The following is a 25,313-nucleotide window of genomic DNA, read 5'->3' on the forward strand; positions in this document are numbered from 1 at the left end:
AGGAAACTCTTTTCAGTTACTCTTCAATACAGTGTAATAATCATCCTTTGTTTTTGTTTCGTTTAGATATTATAGGACTCTGAACGTCCACCTTGACTTTACGGACATACTGTATATCAGCACAATCAATGGTTGAAGAGCTTACACAACAAATTTTGGAGGGGAAAAATTTATCTTTCAAAATGCATTTGTTACAAATAGTCTTGACTTGACTTATTTTACTTCAATTCTTCTGCCACTTCTGGCTAATTTGCGAAGATGGGGATGAGTGATGATATAATGAAATTGATGAATAGACATCACAAACGTCCATGCCTAAGCCAGGATTCGACCCCTGGCATCACGGTGCTAACCACTCTGCCACGGGGGCTGGCTGTTACAAATAGTAACAATAAATATATGGTTTTGTCATTTCAGTATGTCATACATTCATTTACATGAAAAAAAAAACAAAAAAAACTGAATTATCATCTGTAGTTTGCAAGAAATGTTAGTTGCTGCCATGTGTAAATGGTTTTCTTCAAAACCAGATACCCAATAAAGGTTAAAAAAAATGCATTCAGGTGAACCAACCTGGTGGGAGTGACTGCTTCAACTTCTCTGCCTTCTCCTTGTCCCTGACGACAAGTGTGTAAAGAAATCTGCTGCATCGCACCTTGAATTTTACATTGCCTGGATTCTTCTTTATCACAACACCTGAAAGGATCCATAATTAACATCATGTTCATGAAAATGAAAACAAAATGTGGAATACTGCACTAAATTACAGGCTATTTATAAATATATAAAATCGAAAATCACTGATACATCAATGCTTGCATTGGTCAAGAGATAATAGAATACAGATTAATCTGTATCATAGCTAAAGTACAGAAAGTGAGGATGGTATGGCTATGAGGGAAGTCATTAACTAAATACGGGTGTTTCATAAATAATTGAGGAGTTACGAAAATTTATTGCAAGTAAAGTATTGACTTTAAGTTAATGAAACCAGTCGAGAATGAACGAGAAACTCAGTTTTTTTTTGTACACCTACAAATGTTCAATTTGTGCACGACGGGTGATGCAATACGATAATGTACATCTTGCCACACTTGCATCAACATGGGCTGTTATGCTCCCTTAGGGCTGTGATATCACGTGGCATACATGAGACGAATACAGTCTTTCATTAAATCCCACGGCGTAAAGTACCATGATTTTGGGGATCAAAACATCGCACAAAATGCTGCAAGTAATGTGGGTGATTTGAGTGTCGCCTAGTGGCAGGGATATGAACTCTCAGTTAACAAAACACACACACACAAACTGTTTGCATTCCAGGATCATTCTGGACTGGTTTCATTAACGTAAGTTAAATAGTTTACTTGCAATAAATTTTTGTAACCCTTTAATTATAAATACAAACTTAATTATGTATGAACACCTGGTATATAATTGTAATGTGCTGGGCATGGAGTACTCTGGTGAAAAAAAATGAGAGTTCTGGAAAACACAGGGAAAATACATTTAGATTCATGTAGGAACACTGTATGTTAAAGATTGGGCTTGGAAATCAAGAACTGCATAAACATATGTAAGCTCACAATATTTGAAATGCAGCAATAAATCATATCATCATCATTTCTACATGAAACAAAATTTCGAAATAAATACAAGGTTTTAAATAAACAAAAGCTCCTGGTTAGCAGAATGTGAACAGTCCTGGGTTTGACCCCTGGTGGATGGTAAAGTTTCAAAGGAAAATTGGGGAGCTGTTTGAAATGAAGAAGCAGCGATTTGGCAGGACTCAGGGCCCAAAAGGCTACTTAACCACAGAGTTAGGTTTAGTGTAACAAGCAGAACTGTTGGTACTACTGATTGTGCAATGACATGCTACAATCTCATGATTGATTCATTTGCGAAGATGGGGATGAGTGATGGCATGATGAAATTGATGAATGGACACTCACAAACATCCATGCGCAGTTCATGGTGGTTGCGGTAAACGCGGTTTAAAATTACTTACGTGAAATTTAGAAGATGTTGGTGCATAAAATCAGACAAGGGTAACCAATACGTCATAATGGGAAAAGGCCAATACAGTGACAAAATGCAAGCAAAACTAAACTCTGATGGCTACAAAAAGCTGAAACGTGACCCCACAAGCAGATACAATACAGCAATCTGCCGAGCCATAGATAACTGCGCCCTCCTTCAAGATAGTGAAAAGAAGAAACTAAGGAACACCCACCCCAGCCTTCCCTGTGCATATGGCATACCAAAAACTCACAAACCAGGAACCCCCTTGAGAATCATAGTGGCCGGCTTCAATCAACCAAGTGTCCACCTGACCAAATGGCTCCTCCAGAAACTGACCGCCCACAATGACAAACTCACCTACTGCCTAAAAAACAGCCTCGAAGCAAAAGAATTTGTCACCTCTTTTGTCAAAGCCGACAGCTGCAAACTAGCCAGCATAGACGTAGTGGACATGTACTCCTCCATCCCGATTAGCCTTGCACTTGACTCCACCAGAACATGGCTACTCAGCAATAGCATGCCTCCATTTGTAACTGATGAAATCTGCAACCTTCTACAAGCCTGCCTCACCCACAACTATTTCCAGTTCGAGGACAGTTTCTTCCACCAGACAGGGGGACTAGCGATGGGCAACCCCCTTTCCGCACCCCTATCCAACATAGTGCTGCATGTGGCCGAGAAGTCAATTCTCACCCAACCAGAGTTTGCTCATATAAGATACAAAAGATATGCCGATGACACCATAGTCATTTACAAGCAGGAAGAGGACCTAACCCATCTCCTAACTGCCCTCAATAACATACATCCCAACATAAACTTCACCGTTGAAAAGGAACAAAATGGCCACCTCAACTTTCTCGACCTCAGCATCCGACGACTCCAAGACAAGTTCGTCACATCCGTATACAGGAAACCAGGTTCGGGCACCCAGTATATCCATGCAAAATCCAACCACCCACCAAAACAGAAAGCTGGAGTATGGATGAACTTTTACAGAAGAGCATTCACACACAGCTGCACAGAAGATGACCTGCAAGATGAAATAGCGTGCGTAACGGAAATAGGCTTAAACAACGGTTACACCGAGCGCCAACTATCCATGTGGTGCGCAAAAACAGAAGCCCAGTTCAGACACCCAAGAAACAGAGATAACCCGAACCAAAATCCTAAACCCAAATGGATCGCCTTTCCATACCACCCCACCACATCTGGAAAATTTGCCAAAGCCCTCAAACCCTTCAACATCCGAGTAGCGCACAAACCCATATCCCAAATCGGAAGGGCACTACCCAACTTCAAGAGATACTACCTACCCAAACTTGCATCCCCCGGTGTCTACAAGACCACATGCCAATGCCACAACACCTACATTGGCAGAACCATCCGCACCGTCCAAGAACGGATTAACGAACATGTAAAAGATGCCAAAAACGACACACCTAAATCAGGCCTCTCCCAACACCTCCACTCCACGAACCACACCATCTCCTCCATATCCATACTTCACCCAACCGGCTCTGTCATAGAAAACACCATCAAAGAAACCCATGCCATCATCCAGCAGAAACCAGCACTAAACCTGGACAATGGGCAAGCACACCCAACTTGGCACCCTGTCCTCAGAAAGATCCCCGACCCGAAAAAGAAAAGATGCTATGCACCTACCCGACCCCCCTCCAGTCACGCGGGGAACAGGAACGGCACATTACCGAGCAATTCTGCCCAGCCCCCCAACTGACAACGCCACCGGACAACAGGAAGCAGACGACACAAACCAAGATGCACGCGCCAGTGCTGCCGAACGGGAAAAATCGCAACCACCGCCGCCCGGGAACAAACAAAGTAGTGACGCGGTACCATCTCCGCTTCAAACGCCGTACCCTTTTGTGAATGAAGACAGTGGATCTTCGAAATTAATAGGATTGAACCATTAAATTGTGCAACGCGGAAGTACGAAATCTTCTAAATTTCACGTAAGTAATCCATGCGCAGGCTGGGATTCGAACCCGGGCATTCTGGCATAGTAGCGTGATGTGCTAACCACTCTGCCACGGGGGCTGGCTACAATGCAGTGAGAAACTTCACTAAAAAAATTAATTATTGTTCTAGTTTTTTTTAACATATTAACTGCGGCAAAGCTACATATACAGGGTGTACCTCAAGTCCGGCAATACTTCCAAAATTTGTGAAGGAACTATTAAAATTACTAAGTGACCCGGCACGTTGGCATGGGAAATTTGTTACAACTGGGCGCTTGTGTGCAAAGGAAAGGGCATGAGTGAAGGTGAGATTGAACGAAATGTTCACAAGGAGCCAGAGGCTACAAGTAGAGCTTCATGTGAGCTGGATTATGTCACTAATGACTGTGCAGTGTTTAGCGTAAAAAATGTGTATACATAAAACCGTACTAGTTCGTAAATTATATACCCTAGACAAAGAAAGCCAGTAAAAGTTTGACTGAATTGCAGCCAATTTGTGTATTTGAAAATTTTCAGTGATGAAGCAACATTAGGTTGCCTTCCTGCTTGATGCTTCTTTCCTGTATTTGCTCATAAATGTCCGTTGGGCATCTGTAGCACTCATTGTTTAATCAAAATGTAGCACACAAAATTGAATTTGCCACCATCTAGCGGCAAGAAATGGAACTACCCTCAAAAAACAACTTACGACTTGACTCATTCAACTAACTTAGTAATGCTAATAGTTAATTTATAATACATTTTTGAAAGTGTACACCCTGTATAGACTCTCTTAACTGGTTGTTTTTAAAAATTAACGGTTCTTTTATAGTCGCAAGTCATTTTCATAGACACCACTTTTTCATGCTATTATTAGTATATATGTGCTATTTCCAATCAAACAATCCATTGTTGATGCTTTGTCAGTTCCTGAAAAATATTTTTTGCAATATAGAATTAGAGCCGCAGTGGTGTAGTCAGTAGGGTGTCTGACTGCTATGGGGAGCCCTGAGTTCAATTCCTGGTGTGGGTGCTCGAAGGTCAGAATTTTACCAGCCTTGTTGCTGCATAAAGTGGCTCTGGTGCTCACCCAGCCTCAAATAACAGGGTATTTGGGGCAACCCTGGAGGGCAAAGTTGGCCGGATCATCGTGCTGATCACATCATCTCCAAAATCGCAGAGATCGAGATTATGTGCAGGGTCGTACCCCCACATCCCCTAAATGTGTTTTCATGACATGGTGCAGTATGCAGGGGGAACTTTACCTTTGACCATACCTAATATGGAATGTTTATTAGCAGCAGAGTCTGTATCTAGATTGCTTTCCTTAGCTTCTTTTTGCAGCAAGTCTTTTCATAGTTAGTTTTTACATTATTTATTTATGATGAAACGAATTTGCGGTTGCATCTATATATAGATTTCTTTTTGGATGCACTTCCCTTCTACGTTTAGTTACAAGTTTTGAGGTTTTGTAATGCCATACTGTGCAAGAGACTGATATTAGCCACTGCATCTATTGGTGAGCCCAACTTAAGAGTTCAGTATGGGGCTTATGGCGACAGTGTTGCCGCATGGTGCGCAGTAGAAGAGAGCTCCAGCACGCATCGAGCGTCTGTTGTAGTACACGCTGCAACAAAAGTTAGTGGTAAACGGGTACTGTTCATTCTTGCTGCTGTTGGTCCAGAATAACGACGGCCCGTGGAGGAAGATTTGAAAATAACTTTTTCCGAATATATCTACTTTTATACATCTTGCTGTTTATTTTATCACATGCGTCGGCAGTGTTTTTTATTTCTTTTACGTACAGAAAGGCTAATCAGGACTGGACCTACAGTTTAAAGTGGGATCCGAACCACTATGTGCCTCCAACGGGTATCGACCCCGGGATCCCTTGATTACCACTGTGCCATCGTGAGGCATCTTTCACATTTTTCAGTGCACTGTTTCATTTGAAACAGAACCGTGTTCATTATACAAGCATACACCAAAGCAAATCCCCCCCACCCCCTCGTCGTTGCATTTTAATCGAGGGATAGGGATTAGGGTTCGACACCCGGTGGAGGCACATAGTGGTTCATATCTCACATAAAACCGTAGGTCCAGTCCCAATTAACAGATCTGTGCTTAAAAGTGGATTCAAAATTTAATTAATCAATTATTAGTAGAGGTGTAAAATAGATCAAGTTCTGTTGTATTTGTGTGAACAATGATTACAGAAAGAAAGAGATATACATCGGAAAAATCCAATCTGAAATGCTCTCGCTTTGTGTCCATTAGTTAACGTTATTGCCTTGCAAGCAACAAGTCTCGGATGAAATTTACTTTTAGTATCTCATAAATCTATTCCCTATTTATTTATTTAATTAAAGTTTCAGATACAGTACTGAATGACCATTTTATACTGAAACTGTAGCAACAAGAAGAAAATAAAAAACAATAATAAAAATATAAATAACAACAACAAAACAAGACAATACAAGATGGCAGACGAAAAAAAAAAAATGTTACACGTACATTCTTAGCGATTGTCGGAAACTGTGTTCTGACAAGAAAATATCGGTATTTACGGGCAGGTTATTATATAAGTGGGGGAGCCTATAGTAAAGAGACCGCTGTAGGAGAGAGAGCCTTGTAGCGGGAATGTGAAAAAGTTTTACGTTGCGGGTTGGCCGTGTGAGTACTCGTAGATGAAATTGGTTGACAAGGAATTCGGTTTTAATTTTGCCATTAATGATTTTGTGCAAAAATTTCATGTCTGCTAGTTCGTGACGAGTGTGTGGTGACTGGATGTTCAAAATAGACATAATATCTGTTTTATGGAGGTGTCTGAGAGAAGGAATTCTATGGTGAGCAATGGCGAGGAAAAAGCTGAGGACAGAATCAATCCTGGAAATATTAGTTTTAGAAGCCATAGTCCAGATGGGGGAGCAGTATTCAAGAATGGGAGAGATAAAGGACTTGAAAAATATGCTAATGGCTGATTGGTTTTGGATTTCAGGGAACCTGTACAGAATACCAAGGAGACGCATGGCTCGTTTAGTAGTATATGTAATGTGGTCATTGAAGTTTAGCTTTTCATCGATGATAACACCAAGATCTTTTTGAGAGGAAACATTTTTGTTGGGACAGTTTTCGAGAGTATAAAGAGAGATCAGTTTGTTCCTTTTTAAGGAAATGGTGAGGCAGGAGCATTTCTGAGGATTCAATTCAAGCTTCCACTGGCGACACCACACAAATAGTTCTGCAAGAGCTTGTTGTAGGATTGGTGAATCGCGTTCCGATGAAATTTCTTTGAAGAGTTTACAATCATCGGCAAAGAGAAGTACATTTATGGGAAGAGAAGACAGTCTGTCGGGCAGATCATCCATCTAAAGAAGGAACAAAAGTGGGCCTAAGACACTCCCCTGGGGGACACTGGACAGGATGGGTAGAAAGCTGGAAGAGGAGTCAGAAAGGATAACACGCTGCTCTCGTGCATGCAGATAGTCTGTTTGCAAAGATAGAAGTTTACCGTGGATGTGAAATCTGGATTGTAATTTATGAAGGAGATTATGCTTAATTTTATCGAAAGCTTTTGAAATGTCCAAATATATAACGTCAAGCTGGGAATTATTTGAGATAGACTGAGTAGCATGAGAAAGTAATACCGATAGATTGGTCAAGCAAGAGCTGCCTGGAAGAAAACCATGCTGAGCAGTATTTATAAGGGGAGATGAGAACTTCAGCAACCTGTTTTTGATTATTTTCTCACAGATGATAGTGAGAGGTGACAAAAGAGAGATTGGTCGATAAGATTTTACAGAATGTTTGTCTCCAGATTTATAGATCGGTACAACATTTGCACGTTTGAACAGTTCAGGAAACACACCTGCATAAAAATACTTGTTTAGTAAGAGACACAGAGGGTGAGCCAGGGAGTCAGCAGCGTTGCGAAGGAAAATTGTCGGAATTTCATCGGGGCCTAAGGACCGGCGCAACGGCAAAGAGAGGAGGAGAGATTTGACTTCTTGAGGGGAGGTTTTGACCGAGGAGAGTGTGTGGGAACTAACAGACTTAACGTGAGGAAGAGGTTCGGAAACTGTCTCTGAGGAGAAATTTTCATGAAAAAAAGTGTTAAAAAGTTGTGCTCTTTCGTCTCCAAAAGCGGCATTTGCGTCAAACCTTGATTTCTGTAAAAGAACTCTCCGATCATTTTATTTAATATAATGCTATCATTACTTTGTATAATACTTAGTCATCCTTTGGGAAGAGCAAGTGAACCGGGGGGTCTCTCGCTAGATCCGCGAATGCATACAATATGCCTGTTTTCGGAGAATACCCAAAATGACAAAACAAGCACACAAATAAGAAACCACTTGACCCCGGGGAAGCCTATTCACAAACTTTTGCATGGCCATTCTCCGCCCCCTTCCCTCTTCCCAACACCTGTTTGCAGCGAGTGGCAACAGGCGGACGGCTGTTATTTTTAACTCCCCAAATCGAGGTTAACTCAAGAAAGGAAAGCGCCTTTCATGAAAGGTCTGAATTGTAAAAGAAGGTATACACCATCAAAACCTTACGTTTCCTCTGCTTTTTGTATATTTATTATTTTCTCCTCGAATGCTAACGGCTTTTGTTTTTGACAGAAACACACGTTTAGGGGTGGTGATCTCAAAAGTAAAAGCCCATAACAGCCCATACTGAACTCTTAACTTGGGCTCCACTATAGGTACTAATTTGATTTTGCTATACATGTGTGTGTGTGAGCAGTGGTGCCACCATTCCTTGTAATTCAGGGGAACAGGTTCCATTCCCAGTGGGAAGATAAGAATAATGCTTCTGATTATATTTTAAAACTAATGAATAGTCTATCTGAGCATAAAATAGACAAACTTTCATGTGAATGTGCTTCTTTACGTCAAATTTAAACACTGGAATGATAAAATATGAAACAAATCGTAATATCAAACCATTAATGTTCCGTATTAAATTAAAAACCTTACTATTCACAATATGCATGTAGAAGAACATATATCCCTTTACAATGTAAGGCTCGGCTAGACCTTAGGCCGATACCAGCAAGGTATTTTCAAAAAATCCTCTCATTTTGAAAAACCATTAGGATATTACAAATTCTGAAAAAATATGCTTAGAATTGCTTTTAGAGCAGTGGTTCTCATTGTACCCTTTAGTCATAACTAAACGTCTAATATACTCCCACCATAGGTTTTCTCAGAGTAGTGGGTTTTGGGATTTTTTGGCTGCCTGATTGGTGGGGAGTTATTGATATGTTAGCGGTGTGTATCTGCAACAGAGCAAAATGGCATTCTTGCTGTATGTGGAAAGATGGTACACAAATAAACATTACAACCCTACTTGTATTATTTTATTGTTACGCTTAGAAACTTTATGAAAGGTGTGAAACACATGCATGCTAAGAAATGCATACAAAACTTTAATTTTCATATATTTTTCTAGAGTTGTTGAAAAAAAAGTAAAGAACAAAAATAAGTTTGTAAAGAAACTGTCAAGCACAATTTTGGAGTTTTTATTGTAAAAGCTCAGGGTTTCTAGAGAGAAAGATGTGCCTGCATAGCCTGTCACAGTTTCTTGATGAAAAAATATAAATATCCTGACCAAGGCAGTACTGCCTTGGTCAGCATATTTATATTTTTTCATAATAATGGAAACAAGGCTTAATGGTGTTATAGTTTCTTGATGTATGGTTGTGCACTTGAAACTTTCAAGCAGAGATTCGGCTCCAAATTTAGTCTATTACAGATTACCAGCAGATATTTTATTTCAAAACATATGAAAGTGACAAAATCAGCCTTATTTTCCTGTTGACTGTCTGCTCCACACAGCTGCAGCAAAAATGTTGTGGTGTGGGTAGAGTTCAGCACAGATATTTCTGCCGTGCGATGCGCGACACAACTAAAGAAGCAGTGTTGCTAATGGAGCAGATAGAAAAATCACTGCAGTGCGCCGATGCACAGCTGTTACGTACAACAAGAAAATTAGAGAATTCAGGTCTATCTAACGTTGAGTTTTAAACGTCATGCATTATGCCAGAACTAGGATTAATATGTACTAACAAGTGGCTTTGTATGTAGCTACATACATATGGACTAAAAATTCGCAAAATATGAACTAACACATACGTAAAATTACCAAAAATGCTGCAAAGAAGACGTCTTCATACGATTCCTTATTTGAGTGACTTCAAACAAAATAAAAAAAATATTATTTTCCATTGCATTATTGCACTGGAGGCTTTCTAACTGTTCACACCCGTATACACTGGTACGGAACTGCAACGGCAGATAATAACATGCCAACGTGTTAAACTGCGACAATTGAACCACAACATTCTGCCTCAAGCAGTATTATTATTTTCTCTCTATGATCGGCGACAGTCGATTGCCTTTGTTGTACATTTACAAACGATGCCGGCTTTCAAAACAATAACAACATATACTGCCACTAGACGATAAGCTGCGCGGCTTTTTCTTTTGCTATGAACCAGGGCTGGCGCTAGTCATTTTGCCTCCCTGGGCGGTGGCAGCACATGCCGCTCCATTTCAACCCCCCCCCCCCCCCCGTCATTACGCAGGAACGGGAAATTGAAAATCAATATATTCCTAAGTAAAACATCAAAATATAAAATAAATAATGAGACTTCTTATGTTATTTCAATACTATTAAGCGCAAAAGAATATCTCGCTCGACCACAGTTTTCAATAGGTTTATTTTTTCTTCTCTTCAAATTTTGCCGCTCTGGGGGGGGTGGCATGGTTCCCCTTGCGCCGGCCCTGCTATGAACTTGGTCACCCATCAAAGCATGGCTATTTTAACACAGAAAACAATATGCATCGCATTAAGCAGCAAAAATGACAGCCTCCTCTATGCCATTTCTAAAAGAACACGTGCCGGAGCCAAGAGTTGAAATGCTGTTGGAGCCACATAATTTATTTATTTTGAACAATTCCAATATTATGAAATATGAACAATTTGTGAATTAAACCTGTTGAAATATGTAAAATTAAGTATATTTTCCTTAAATATGTAAAAGTAAGTATTTATTAAAGTTAGAAATATGGAAAAATATTGACAATAAAATGTACCTTAAATCACTACAAACATTACTATTCGCAAAGATATCACAAAATTTCAGCGATATTTCGTCAAACTAAAAGTATGTATTTACCTATAAATCCTAGCCATGATTATAACCAGCAGATAACATTGAACACAGCTATGGGTTCGGTAAATTGTCTACAGTTCAGAAGCACCCCCACACAACGTCAAACTGGTCAAATACTTAGTATAAAATAAAAATATGGTGCTTCCAATCCAACAAAACTCACAGTCACTTTACCTGCCTTTCCCCTTCAGTGACAGAAATAGTGCTTCATTATTACAGTTGGCAACACTAGTTACTAGCTAGCCAATGAACATGCACTGCATAAAAGAAGCAACCACTACGTCGTGCTATATTGCCACATTACCGTCCCTGCCGAACTGTGTGAACCACGAGCTGGAGCGCTATTCAATTGTTTTCAATGATGTTTGCGAGTGTGTGTCCAGGAATGGAATGACAATATGGCAACAATAGCGACGGTTGGCGAGAATGGTAGAACACGTGATGCTAAGAGAGAGGGAGACGAAATGAAAATTGGCATCTACGCAACGGCACTATTGACATTTCTCGTCAGAGCTGATTGAATACCCCTTCAAGTCATTCATGTACCCTGGGGGGTACGCGTACCACACTTCGAGAAGCACTGTTTTACAGCATTCACATGAATCTTTGTGTTGGTTGCTTTTGGCACTGTCTATTTAACTTTGCAATAATCTAAAAAGCCAACTCTAACAGCTGGTCTTACAACTTATTTTACCAAAAAAATAAGAAAATGTAGGGGGCTGGGGTGGAAGTCAACACAAAAAAGGGCAGATCTGTACTTACCTCTAGCATCTTTCCTCCGAACTTTGACCAGAAAGTCTTTGATTTCCCTGATTTCTCTAGGCTGAAAAAGAAAAGAAATATCAGCACCACAGACAGGAATGAACAAATTTCTCCAAAACTACAAATGATACTTCAGATCTATGTTTTTTTTGTTCATTCATATACAGTAGTGGCATTAATTCTGGACACTTTTAGTAAAATGTTATTTTTTTTTAAAATCTTGAATGTAAAAACTATATTCTGTATAGAAATATTAAACAAGTTTAAATGACATAGTTCAGTAACTTCAATAATTGCATCTGAGTGGAGCATTGTAGTCAGATTATTGTTATTTTCAACCAACAGAACACTTGTGTGGGATTGTTGTATAGGAGATCAACTGTGAGCATCATTCAGTAACTTCAAGAATGGCATCTTACTGCAGCATTATTGTCTGATTATTGGTATTTTCTGTACTGTACTGTGGGCCAAGTGTGAGCTTCATTGTTTGCAGCAGTTGGTAACTGACTTTTGTGAAGTGAACATCTTCTAGGTGCTGTACGTACGGCGAGTTTAAAAGTGTTACTAAAATTGCAAATAATGGCTCCTAACACAATAAAACATGCTGATTGGTCACCAAGTAAAAGGAGTAAGGCAGTAACACTTTGTGATGAAGGTTATTCTTATGAAGAAATAGCGAAAAGGTAGGGTGGTTGTGCTACAAAATCAGGCGTTAGAAAGTTTGCATGCGGTATGAAGCAACAGGGAGCACAAAAACTGCTCCCAAGAAGTGGCAAGAAACCGAAACTAACTTCTCAAGACTGTCGTAGAATCTGTCGCCTTTCTCTACAAGATCGCCGGCATACAGCAAGAGATGTTAATGCAATCTGAGAACTTACGGGGTAGAAGTTTCTGACCAAACAGCCAGACAAAAACTTTGCGAAAATGTTTTACGAGCGAGAGTCGCAAGCAAGAAGCCTTAGCTCAAGCAAAAGCAGAGAAATAAGGGTGTGAATTGGGCGTTAGCACAAAGGGAGTGGACACAAGAAGGTTGGGGTCAAGTCATTTGGAGCGATGAAAGCTAGATCAGCATCTTTGGAAGTGATGGCATCAGGTGTGTGCATCACCAAAAAGGTGAAGACATGCTACCTGAGTGCACCACCGCCACTATGAAGCATTCTATCAGTGTCATGGTGTGGGGAAGCATGGCAAGGCATGGTGTCTGGCACCTAGCAGTGTTACAGGGCAACATTAATGCCAAAAAATACCAGGAACAGATCTTAAGAGGTAAAACTGCTACCCACTATTCGTGATTTTGTTTGGGGGTGACGTTCAGCGGAGCATCTTTCAGCAGGACACCTTCCGCTGTACATGACATTTCGTCGAATATAACATGGATAATTTGTATATAAATGTTTAAAATTATAAGAAATTCAAAAACATATTCTGAAAAATTCTTTTCAAAAATAACATTGAAAAATCATTAAAAAGGAGTGTTATTATTGTGTTTGGAGCCATTATTTGCAATTTCAGTAACACTTTTAAACTCGCTCTACGTACCGTACGTACAGCACCTAAAACATGTTCACTTCACAAAAGTCAGTTACCAACTGCTGTAAACAATGAAGCTCACACTTGGCCCACAGCACATTACAGAAAATACCAATAATCAAACAACAATGCTGCAGTAACATGCACGTAATCAATATGTAGAGAAAATTTATGGTAAATAAAAACTGAGGAGAGCGGTAAATAAAATGTTAGATCAGCGGTGGAAAAAAATAATTGGCACGCACTTTTTCATTATGAGAGGAAACAACATAAAAAAGAGCTATAAACTGATCAACTACTTCATTTTTATATACTGTACACATACACAAGTACTTAGCTGTCCAATCAAAAAGAAAACAACACAAAATCACTTCATTCCTAAATTGCATATCTCAAGTGATTTATTCATTGTAGTATTTAAAGGATATCCTTGCTGTCCAACAAATAAAATAATCACTACTGCACATACACAAACTAATGTTGAAAATCACATGATGATAAACAAAATTCATTCATGACTGAACTCAAATGACACTATTGTTTCCCTTGCTGTGCGGGAACAAACTAATCTTATCGCTGCTACAGCTAGCAAGTTCAATGAATCTGGAAGTTGAGTAGACATTCGGGGGAAGAAAGGAATGCAGCTTGACAGGGAGCTAAGTTTTCGAACTGAGATTATGTGCATGGGAAATACCAATTTGCAGCATCTTCCTGATTTGATCGAAGATGAAACGTTCTTCAGCTGCAAGTGGTAGGAAATTTTAGGCAAACCTTTCGTTACAAATCGACACGTGCACAACATCGATGGTTTTGGCATTTTCTACTTAATTTGATGATATTTCACGGTTATTTTGCGAAAAAGCGTTCATTTCATGGAAAAGCACACATTTTGCATTACTTCGCCAATAAAACTCATGCATATTTCATCATTGGGGGTGTAGTTACGTGCAGAATGTTCAAAATTGCATCTTTTTTTCAAATTTCGTGCATTGCGAAAATTCAATGTCCCTACCAATATGCTACAAATAACCAAGGGAGATTTGTTCTCTCTTGGTTAAATTCTGTGGTCTTTGTCCACTAGCAACATCCATCCGTTGAACTACTTTCCCAACCCAAAAATACAGTGTTTCCTTTTTTCAACGATATTTGACAGTCTGTTAAAAAAACAAACGGGATCTAAAATGTGAATTTTTATTAGATCAGGCCAAATATACTGATATTTTACCATAAAAGTTATATTTAACCAACCATTTGTTTATTTGTTTAGGGAGTATCAATGATTTATGCATATATATGGATCTGTTGGGAATAGAAATAATTTTTGCTGCTCAGCTGGTTTACAATCTCTTACATGGCAACGAGTTATTTCTACAAATCGTACAGTTGACAAACAAAAACCAAATAATTGGGTCACGGACAAATACAAGCGAATATAATCACGTTAGAAAAAACGCGACGACAAAACCAAATACACGAATAGACAACAATGTGAAGATTTTTCAGAACATGAATCAGGATTTCAGTTTCGCTCCAAGGACGATGTTCGTACAGTTGACAAACACGAAACAAATAATTGGGACACGGACAAGCGAATAGAATCACGTTAGAATAAACACAACAAAAACAAATACACGAATAGGCAATAATATGAAGATTTTTCAGCACGTGAATCAAAACTTCCGTTTCACTCTAAGCATGATGTTAGAGCATCACCGGCCGGCAGCACACTAGAAAACACCATAACTAAAGCAGTGTAGACAAAGCACTGGGTCTGTTTTATCGTACAATGCGTTACCCAATCATCTATTCTGACGTCACCACGGAAAGCTTTCATTGTAACGCTAAATGATTAATTTGCTAGGTTAGGCTTGTTAGGTTTAGTTCACTTAGTATAAATAATACATTTGCAGAGCATTTATGCTAAGAGAACCAAACGTACAGAATCTAAACTAACAATGTAGTCACACTACCTCTGACATAAAGTTGAGAGCGCGTTGTGCGATAAAAAGAGGCCATAGAACAAAAGGAAAACGGGCCTTCTATGACATCTAGCATGCCAGTAGAGAAGCAACATGACCAATAACTCTTGTGCCAACGGTTAGATGTCGCTAACGTCGCAAAGCCACAAGTACGGGCATATGAGTTTCACCCCTTTGTTAATACCCCTTCATACTTGTGTCATTTGACATATAAGCAGCATATATCACAACAACAACTTGTTGTATTTTTCCAATTCCAATCTCCTACACGAAAATAAATGCACACTGATGTAAGCTTCATACACATACAACTAAAGAATAGTACACTTGCGCAGTTTAAAATCTGGTGAAGAAAGTCACTCAGTTCTTTTTAATCAACACATTTCAATGTTGTATGTAATATACCGTGCGTTCATTTCTATCTGCAGCCGAGAGATCGGGAGAAGCGTGGCGGGCGGCGCTGACGGAGATGCCGACATTTGTGGCCTGTAATGCCCGTTTATTTTTATAGACATATGCAGACATTTATATAAATATTGCAAAACGATCACTAACCTGTGTTATGACACGCAAAAGTTCTTCTGTAATTCATCCAAGTTCTGCTCTTATATACACAAAAAAATACGCTTTAGAAACGATGTTAAGAGCCACAGATAAAACATTTTAATCATAGTTTTGACCAGTAACGTCCTGCTTAAGTTTATATCCTTGAAAGAGTTTTGTGGCGATGGGGATCGTTTGGAGGTTTTGAATGTGCAACACTGTATCAAGATTACGCTGTAGAAGAAACCGTTAAAAGTCAATAGTGTTCGTGAGCTTCCTTGCAATCCGAAATCTCCGAGCTCGAGTTTTTTGTTCCTTCGCGACTAGATGAAGACAGAGTTGTAAATATAGTGGCGAGCAATGTAAACCAAGAGCGTGTTAATTTCGTACTGTGCGCAAGAGTGTTATTCTTGGTTACTTGCAGTTACTTGTTTGTGTTATTGTAGTGTGTATGTGTGACGTGTCAGTGAGACGATTGGAATGCCAGCCGCAAGATTCACGTTAGAACAAAGATTTTTTTATGTATGACACGTACCTACGTGAAAACAAACTCGTGTCGAGACGTGTGTAGGTAATTTGTACAGAAATTCCCATGCGTTTCAACTCCACACAGAGATACGGTTAGACATCTTGTCCTTAAATTACGAGAAACTGTATCGTTAAATTTTAAAACACCTAAGCAAAAACGACGGATTCTAACCGAAGCAAAACTCGATGATATTGGTGCAGCGTTAGAACGTTCTCCAAACAAACCTCTACGCCGTGTTTCACAAGAGGTGGGCGTGTCAAAATCATCGGCACATACAGTCACTAAGCTATTATAATTAAAACCATACTCTTATAACACAGGTTAGTGCTCGTTTTGCAATATTTATATAAATGTCTGCATATGTCCATAAAAATAAGCGGGCATTTCAGGCCGCAAATGTCGGCATCTCCGTCAGTGCCGCCCGCCACGCTTCTCCCGATCTCTCGGCTGCAGATCGAAATGGACGCACGGTATAAACGATTCTAGCATTAGGAAAGCACTAATAACAAGTGATATTTGATCCCAAAGTATGGTTCACGTAAGTTTAAGCCTGCAATTTCGTAGTACTTTCGCCCCTTCTTGTTAGTAAAATCTTGTGTGTGCACACTAAAATAGCAAAGAACATATAAAAAATAACGATCAGTAAAAAACCTAACTACGCAAAATGATAGCTCCTGTTCTGGAAAGTTGTTTTGTGTGTTATATTCACTTGGGTGAAGCATTCGGGCTGTTCTGCTACACTCTCTAAGGTAACAGATGCACTATACCTCAGAATAACATATTTCCTCGAGTAAAAAATCAACTGAAAATGTTCATGTTCATAAACGACGTCATCAAAACCACGCAAAATATTTCACTTTCAGGGGGGTACAGAGGGTCAAGGGTACCATAAATCCTAGCACAATTTAGAAGCATTTAGCATAATTTCAGTTCAAGCAGCATTTTTTTATTATTCGCAATCCACACGACGACAAAAAAGGGTGGGGACAAAATCTGAAATACTTTTTATTTTTTCGGAAGTTTTTATAGCTTCACATTTAAAATCTTATAGTTCAAGGCGGGGGGGGGGGGGGGAGGGAGTAGGGTGACCAGGTGTTTGTTTTTTAGACTCGTTTCATGTCCTGTGGTCTGCGATGCTACTCCAAAATACAAAAACGTCCTATTTTTCAACAGCATCCTGTAAAATGTCCTGCAAAACAGCCAAATGAATGTTCCTTGTGCTTTTTTTTATAATTAATAGTATTTTAGTTTGCTAAGAAATACTTGCAGATACAAAAATTTAAGTGCACTGCTTAGAAGCAGATATTGCATGCAACCTGTTCATGGTATGATATGCAAGTTACAAAGCCATGACTAAAAATGTATGTAGGGGTGCTTTGAAAATAGCCCAATTCTGGGGATTTGCATGCTTGATGAAATTTATCATTGTAGCTGCTGCAAGACACAAATATATTCCCAGTATTGACTAATATTTTAATATTATTTCACAATGTATAAATGTTTTATGGTAAGAAAATAACGAAATGTAAAAAAACAGTAAGTACGAGAGATATAGGATGGTTAATCTGTAAAAATAAAAAGTAAGCAATAGGGGGAACGAAAAAGTGAGAAATGTAAAGGAAACTATGTAATGTAAGACCTCCGTGGCAGAGTGGTTGAACTCTAGGGTGCCAGGGGTCCTGGGGTTGAATCCCAGCCTGGACATGGATGTTCTTTGTGAGTCTCCATTCATTAATTTAATCATATCATCACTCATATACATTGTTGCATTAGCCAAAAGTGACAAAGGTGATTTTAAATAACACAAATAAAATCAAATCAAGATGAAAACGGATTAACAAGAACTGTGTAATATTTCAGGAGACAAGTAAGCAGCATGACTTTTCTATACCGAAGAGGGGGTGCACTTGATCCTGTGCTCTTTTAGTTATGGCAGCGACAATTTTCACCAGGTGGTGAGAATAGCATATAAGGCTATTTGACCCAAGCTCCTCTTGTTTGTGATTTCATCATGCAGAGTTTTAGATTTTGTTCAATATATGTTTCCGTAGTTAGGTTACGCAGGCCACGTTTGGCTCTCTCAGCATTAGAATAAAGTCCATAAATGCACCCTACTAAGGTTCCGATTTACTTCTACATTAATTCCCACTAGTCTACGATACTTACAGTCACTTGTTAACGGAAAATACATTGTCCATTGGAAGTGTGCATACTTGCATAAGGTAATTTTTTAAGTTCTTTTTTCAAACATGAATAACTTTTTTGACATCAAAACAGAGCTCGTTAGGTACTAGTTTACTATTGTTCGGACAGATTTCTACAGAAGAAACTACTTACCGTAATATATCTCTCTGTGGGCCAATTGCCATTGCTTTCCCTAAATGAACCAGATGTTGCACATGTTTAATGACGTAATTTCCTGTCATTGTTTCCTACCACGGAATTGTTTTACAAGAAAATGACGTCCCCCCTTTTTTTAAAATTTGAATTGTTTGGGGGGCTATGCAGGAATGATGTTTGGGGCTATTCGTGAATGGTGTGTGGGGTATTTTCCAGTTATAACCCCAAATGTTAACTAGGTTTGTCCAACGTAACTGATCCTAACATAACCTTACCGTGAATGGTTTTTGGGGCTATGCGTGAATGGTGTGTGGGGCTTTTTTCCGTTAGTAAGGTTGAAAACACTGCATTTCCACTACACAAGTCAAGCTGCGTGGCCATATTGTGTATTACTGAAGCGGAAAAAGGAAGCACAATAATAACTGTTAATCTCATAAATTGAAGTTATTTTCATCAAAGAAGCAAAATTACACCTAAAAGAATGTTTCGCAATGCACAATAGGTAAGTACAAATGTAAAAAGTGATGAAATAAATGAGCGAGACATTCATCAGTAGATAGGATATAGGTAATATTACTTCTTGTTGTTGTCCATACAAAAATAAATGCACACCGACATAAGATTCTTATAAAACTCCTAAAAAATGCACACATACATCATACATGTACTAGACCAGGTTTTAGATCATACACACGTGTCACTTAAAATCTGGGGAAAATAGCTCAAAAGCTAGCTTCACCATCTGGTGAAAATAGTCAATCCATTTAGAATAGCTGTAATCTTCCCCTTATGCATCCATGGATGTCCTCCTTTTAGTTTCAGAAAATCTGTCACCCTAGTGGGAGGCCTTGCTGTACCTTGTGCATGGGCTGTTTGCTAACATTCTAACTGCTCGGATGGCACAACCAATAAGTGCAACTGTAATTGAAGGCATTTTCTCAACCTTCCTAGTATAACCTGTACACATATCAATATTGGTATAATTTAACAATACAGGGAATTTCTCCTATTTGTTTGAAATTTCGGATACTTACTAATTTGGGTCTTTTAATCACGAATCTACACTTAAAATTTGGCGCTCACGTATAGAAATTCCTGAATTATGTGGAATTAACACCGGTACGATTGTCAATACATTCCTGTGGTAGCCATGTTTGATGTTGACAAGTGAGGTTCGGTATTCGTTGCATACTTGTTGCTGTGTCTACAGTGTTGCCGCATTGTTACTTTCTCATTTGGGGATCACTGATCGTAGCAGAATGGAGGCGGAAAGCAGTGAAAAGATCGTCAATGTGGTTCAATTATTGAAATGGAGTACGGAAGATGATGGATGTGGATTGATAAAGAAATTAATGGGTTTTGGGGAGCTCGGAGGAGAATGGCGATAGTGACGATGACAGTGTGGAGGGAGATGATGTTGTGGATTGCGGCTTCCTATAGAGGTAAGTTTGGCAACGGTGCGGTTCCTAGAGTGTTGTACGAATAGTTATACCAATTGCATGTAATCTGTGAATTGCATGGAGCGTTCATTTGAATGTGAGAAAATGGTGTCTTGAAAAGTGTGGATTACATGTTTCTTCCATGATTCATTGACGGTAAGGATAGGTTACGTTACTTAGAATAACTGAAATATATGCAATTTGTTTGAAATTGGTTTACTTACTAATTTTGGTCTGGTAATCACGACTGTGCAGTTGAAATTTGGGTACTTGTTTACTATCCTTCGGAGAGATTTCGTACATAGCCCCACGAACCATTTCCGGTAAGGTTAGGTTAGGTAGGGTCACGCAATGGTTACAATAGTTAAATTCGTTTCGAAAAAAATATTCGTAGCCCCACGGACCATTGGCGCTAGCCCCACGGACCATTGGCGCTAGCCCCATGCACCATTGGCACGTTGTTAGGTTAGGAAACATAGTTAAATTTTGCAAGTTTGACACGTGAGCGCCAAATTTTAACTGCAGATTCGTGATTAGGGGGCCAAAATTAGTGAGTATGCCGAATTTCAAAGAAAATGGAGAAATTCCCGGTATTGTAAAATCGCTCCTCAATATTGATCTATTTTCATCTATACACAAACTGGAACGAGTTTACAATATCGGACCTCTCTCCAATTTCTATGAAATTTCACCTACTCACGAACTCCTAATCAGGAATCCGCATGTAATAATAGGCAGTGAAGTACGGAAATCGAGAAAAAAATGAAATAAACTATGTTTTCTTAACGTAACCCTACCATAAGAACAATAGCTCCACGGAAGATGGCATTTTCCCAACATGAAGAAATCAACAGGCAATACAACGTGTAGTTCTCTTAGGTAAAATATTAATTTTTCTTTGTATTTATGCTAATGGAACCTAACCTAACTTTGTAGGCATTCCTCATCTGACGTCTGCATAAAGGAAGACCATTAACGAATTGCGATAGAACGATGGTTCCGAATTGATGTGTATGGACAATCACCGTGGTAAATCGCAAGGTTATTTTACAAGTTCTACACGTAAATGTACAATTTTAACAAGTTACTGCCAAATATGAACTACTGATACATCATCAGGACACTGAACTTAGTAAGTAGGCAAAATTGGTATCAGTCTATTATAGGGAAAACATTTCACTCATCCATTTAATCTTTTTTTACATCCGTACTTACCTATTATGCATTGCGAAACATTATTTCAGGTGGGATTTTGCTTTTTTCACTGAAATATTTGTAATTTTTTGAATGACTTGAGATGACCGGACTCCTCTCCAATTTTCTTCATATTTGGCATACTCACTAATTGAGGCCTCCTAATTACAAATCTGAAGTTAAAATTGGTAAATATGCGATATTGCCCGGATGGATTTCTTCAAATTTACAGGAGAAAATACTTACTGAAATGAGTTTCTTTAGCATTCTGGACATTCTTGGAGGTATTTTCTTTCCCGAAAAGTAAAAACTTCGTACTTTAATACTTTTTATGTATGAAATTGCCATTGCCTGCCACATTACGCCCTTGTTTACATTGTGTGTGTGTGCAGATGGCGAGAGCGTTGAAAGTCACGCGATCTCTGCAGTGTTTCCAAACGTGCCCTCTTTTTACGAAAATTTCTATTTTTAACTATGATCGCCGCGCTTTCTTTTTTCCATGAATTTAGGGGTGTAATGAGGGTAACACTTTACTATACCAGAGACGGATTTCTTCAAATTTACAGGAGAAAGTACTTACGCAAATCATTTTCTGTAGCATTGTTGATGTTCGGGAATGTAGTTTTGATCCATTTTAATGCGAATGCATGTGGTTTTCTACGAAAATCTATTTCCGACACGCTATTGCTGCTGCCGCCATTTGCTTTCTGCACGAGAACACAATAAGTGCTATTGCTGCTGCTACAAGCCAATGTTGTTCGTATATGCTAAATTGAACGAAAGAAGTGCTAATGGAACCTAACCTAACAGGCCTAACCTAACCTAGTAGGCATACCTCGTCCCCATGATGGTTCGTGGGGCTATTGTGAATTTTTGGGCTAACGTCAATGGTTTTTGGGGCTACCCGTGGATGGTTTGTGGGAAATAAGGAACAACAGTAAGTACTCATTAATGTAAGAAATAGACATAATTTTAGTTAGAAATTCATTATTTCACCTAAAAAAATGTTCCGCGGTACTACTTTACTATACCTGAGACACCTGGGAATGATTTCTTTTGCACTTTTTTACATTGCTAACGTAGTATTCTGCATTCTGGAACACTTATTTAGGTGAAATAATGGAATTTGTAACGAAAATAATGTATATTTCTTACATTTACGAGTACTTCCTGTTCTTGTTTATTTTCACACACAACATGGCGATAGCTTACAGTTGATCGTTCGTTGTTCCAGTGTTTTGTCGCTTTGGAGTGTGCATGCAGTGTTGCAAGCTACTTTACCGAAAAATACCTACTTTCGGGCCAGATTTCAAAGTATGCTCAAATAAAAAAAAAAAATTACAAATTTAAAAAAAAAAACACCTCAGGAACAAACCATTGACGTTATGTTAGGTTAGGTAAGGCAAGCATAGTTTACATTTTTTAAAAAAAATTAAAAACACTTTAGGAATTTTAAATTGACTTTTTTACTTACTTACGGGGACGAGGTATGCCTACTAGGTTAGGTTAGGCCTTTTAGGTTAGGTTCCATTAGCACTCCTTTAATTCAATTTAGCATATACGGACAACATCGGCTTGTAGCAGCAGCATTATCGCGTATTGTGCTCTCGTGCAGAAAGCAAATGGCGGCAGCAGCAATAGCACGTCGGAAATAGATTTTCGTAGAAAACAACATGTATTCGCATTAAAATGGATCAAAACTACATTCCCGAACATCAACAACGTTACAGAAATTACTTGTGTAAGTACTTTCTCCTGTAAATTTGAAGAAATCCGGGTTTACGCGTACCACGCATTGTACTCTCGTCTACAAAGCAAATGGCCGCGCAGCAATAGCGCGTATAGTGCTCTCTTAAAAATTCAACCCCATCTTCCACACCTGGCAACAACTTCACGGCGCATCCTCGACACGTCATCTTCTGGAGATAACATCGCGTGGCTTGAAACACTGACTACGGGGCCGTGCTACGGGGTTTACGCGTACAACGCATTGTACTCTCGTCCACAAAGAAATGGCCGCACAGCAATAGCGTGTATAGTGCTCTCGTGTAAAAAGCAAATGGCGGGAGCAGAAATAGCACGTTGGAGAGAGATTTTCGTATAAAACCACATGGATTCGCATTAAAATGGACCAAAACTACATTCCGGAACATCAACAACACTCCACAAAATGAATTCCGTAAGTACTTTCTCCTGTAAATTTGAAGGAATCCGCCTCAGGTATAGTAAAGTAGTACCGAAATGAGTGCTAATGGAACCTAACCTAACAGGCATAACCTAACCTTGTGTGAATGGTTTGTGGGGCTATCCGTGGATAGATTTTGGGGCTAACGTGCATGGTTTGTGGAGGTAAACATGAAAAAAAATCGAAATAGTACGTAATTTTCAGTCATGAAGGTTTGAAACACTAATCAATCGTAATGTGAAACGTTGACAGCATTTTATGGAAAAAGGCATAACTTCACCTTAAAGAATGTTCCGCAAGGCAAAATAGTGGTAAAATTAAGTAAATCAATGAGTGAAAGGTGTCCTGGCGTTATCGCATATTTACCTTAAAATTTGTTGAAAACGTACATGTTTTACCGGCCGAATAAATTGAACGAAGGGAGAAAACACTTCCTTGCCTTTCAAAAGTCTACAGAAACTCAGTTCCGTAAGTACTTTCTCCTGTAAAATTGAAGCACCTATAACAGACTGTTACCACGCAAATTAACAACTATTCGTTATTTAACTTACAGCAGATTGATACCTTACGTAAAAGCCCAAATTTATGCTTACCATGTTGTCCTACAGAAGGAATGTACTTCAAACTGGAATCGCCTACAATGAAGAAAAGATAAAGTTTAGTACAAACTTTTATATGAAAATAATTAGTAAAGCAATTAATAAACATTGGGAATTGGTAATACAACAATGAAATTGAATATTATTTAGGATGAAGCGTGATTGAAAATTTCAGAAAGTACCTTACCAACAAAGTAATGATGATGTTTTCCTCGTTAAAGGATTCAAAGTTGCCAGGTCATGGCAACTTACACATGCCCTACCTAACTTTCCAGAATCCACAGGTGCTCCGTTGGACATTTTCACTAAAATTTATTACAACAATTTTTTTAAAAAATATATCGTAGAAAAATAACCCCTGCGTGTTCTCAAAGTTCTTGACGTCCAATTTAAGGCAAAAAAGAGGTTTCCTAAGGTATGAGGGCAGCCATGCCCTCAAGACAAAACCAGAGACGCAACCACGAATTTTTGTCTGGCGGGGGTCAAGTGCCAGGATAAACGTACGAATAATAATAATAATGTTATTATTGATTTGCTATATTTTACTTCTCTTTTGTGCCACTTTTGGCTAATTTGGTAAGATGGGGATGAGTGATGATATGATGAAATTGATGAATGGACACTCACAAACGTCCATACCCAAGCCTGGATTCGAACATTATTATTATTATTATTATTATTATAAGTAGCAGTAGTATCAAAGACGTTATTACCCTCGTAAATTATACAAAAAGAGGGTAGAAGTTGGTGCTATAGCGTTTGTGTTCGAACAAACAATTTGAATTATTTTTTCAACACGTTCAATTTCACATTATAAAGGGAAAACAAGCACACAAACTATTTTTGAAAGACAGAAAATGCTTGATAAATGTATTCCAAATATTATTCTTTTTTACATTAACATATATAACGTTCATGCACGATATATGTTTCACAAATATGCAACATGGAGCGACGTGTAGCTACACTAAATTGTGTACTTATTCAAAGTTTCTTTAATACATATTATATACAACATATATTGTTTAAATACAATACACCTCCAATCCA

The 25,313-nt window shown here is 38.8% G+C and overlaps 1 long non-coding RNA gene across 1 annotated transcript in view; it reads right to left on the minus strand.

Moving 5' to 3' along the window:
- Window positions 1-24,563, minus strand: part of LOC146004571 (uncharacterized) — a 34,153-nt gene extending 9,590 nt beyond the window's left edge. The window contains exons 1-4 of the long non-coding RNA XR_014443949.1: window positions 24,451-24,563; window positions 24,258-24,299; window positions 11,926-11,986; window positions 574-696 (exon numbers count right to left, since the gene is read on the minus strand). This is a non-coding gene — a long non-coding RNA (uncharacterized LOC146004571). The remainder of the gene's footprint in view (window positions 1-573; window positions 697-11,925; window positions 11,987-24,257; window positions 24,300-24,450) is intronic.
- Window positions 24,564-25,313: the final 750 nt, after the last annotated feature.

Source organism: Lepisma saccharinum, chromosome 22, assembly GCF_977018435.1.
Source record: "Lepisma saccharinum chromosome 22, izLepSacc3.1, whole genome shotgun sequence".
Lineage (NCBI taxonomy): Eukaryota > Metazoa > Arthropoda > Insecta > Zygentoma > Lepismatidae > Lepisma > Lepisma saccharinum.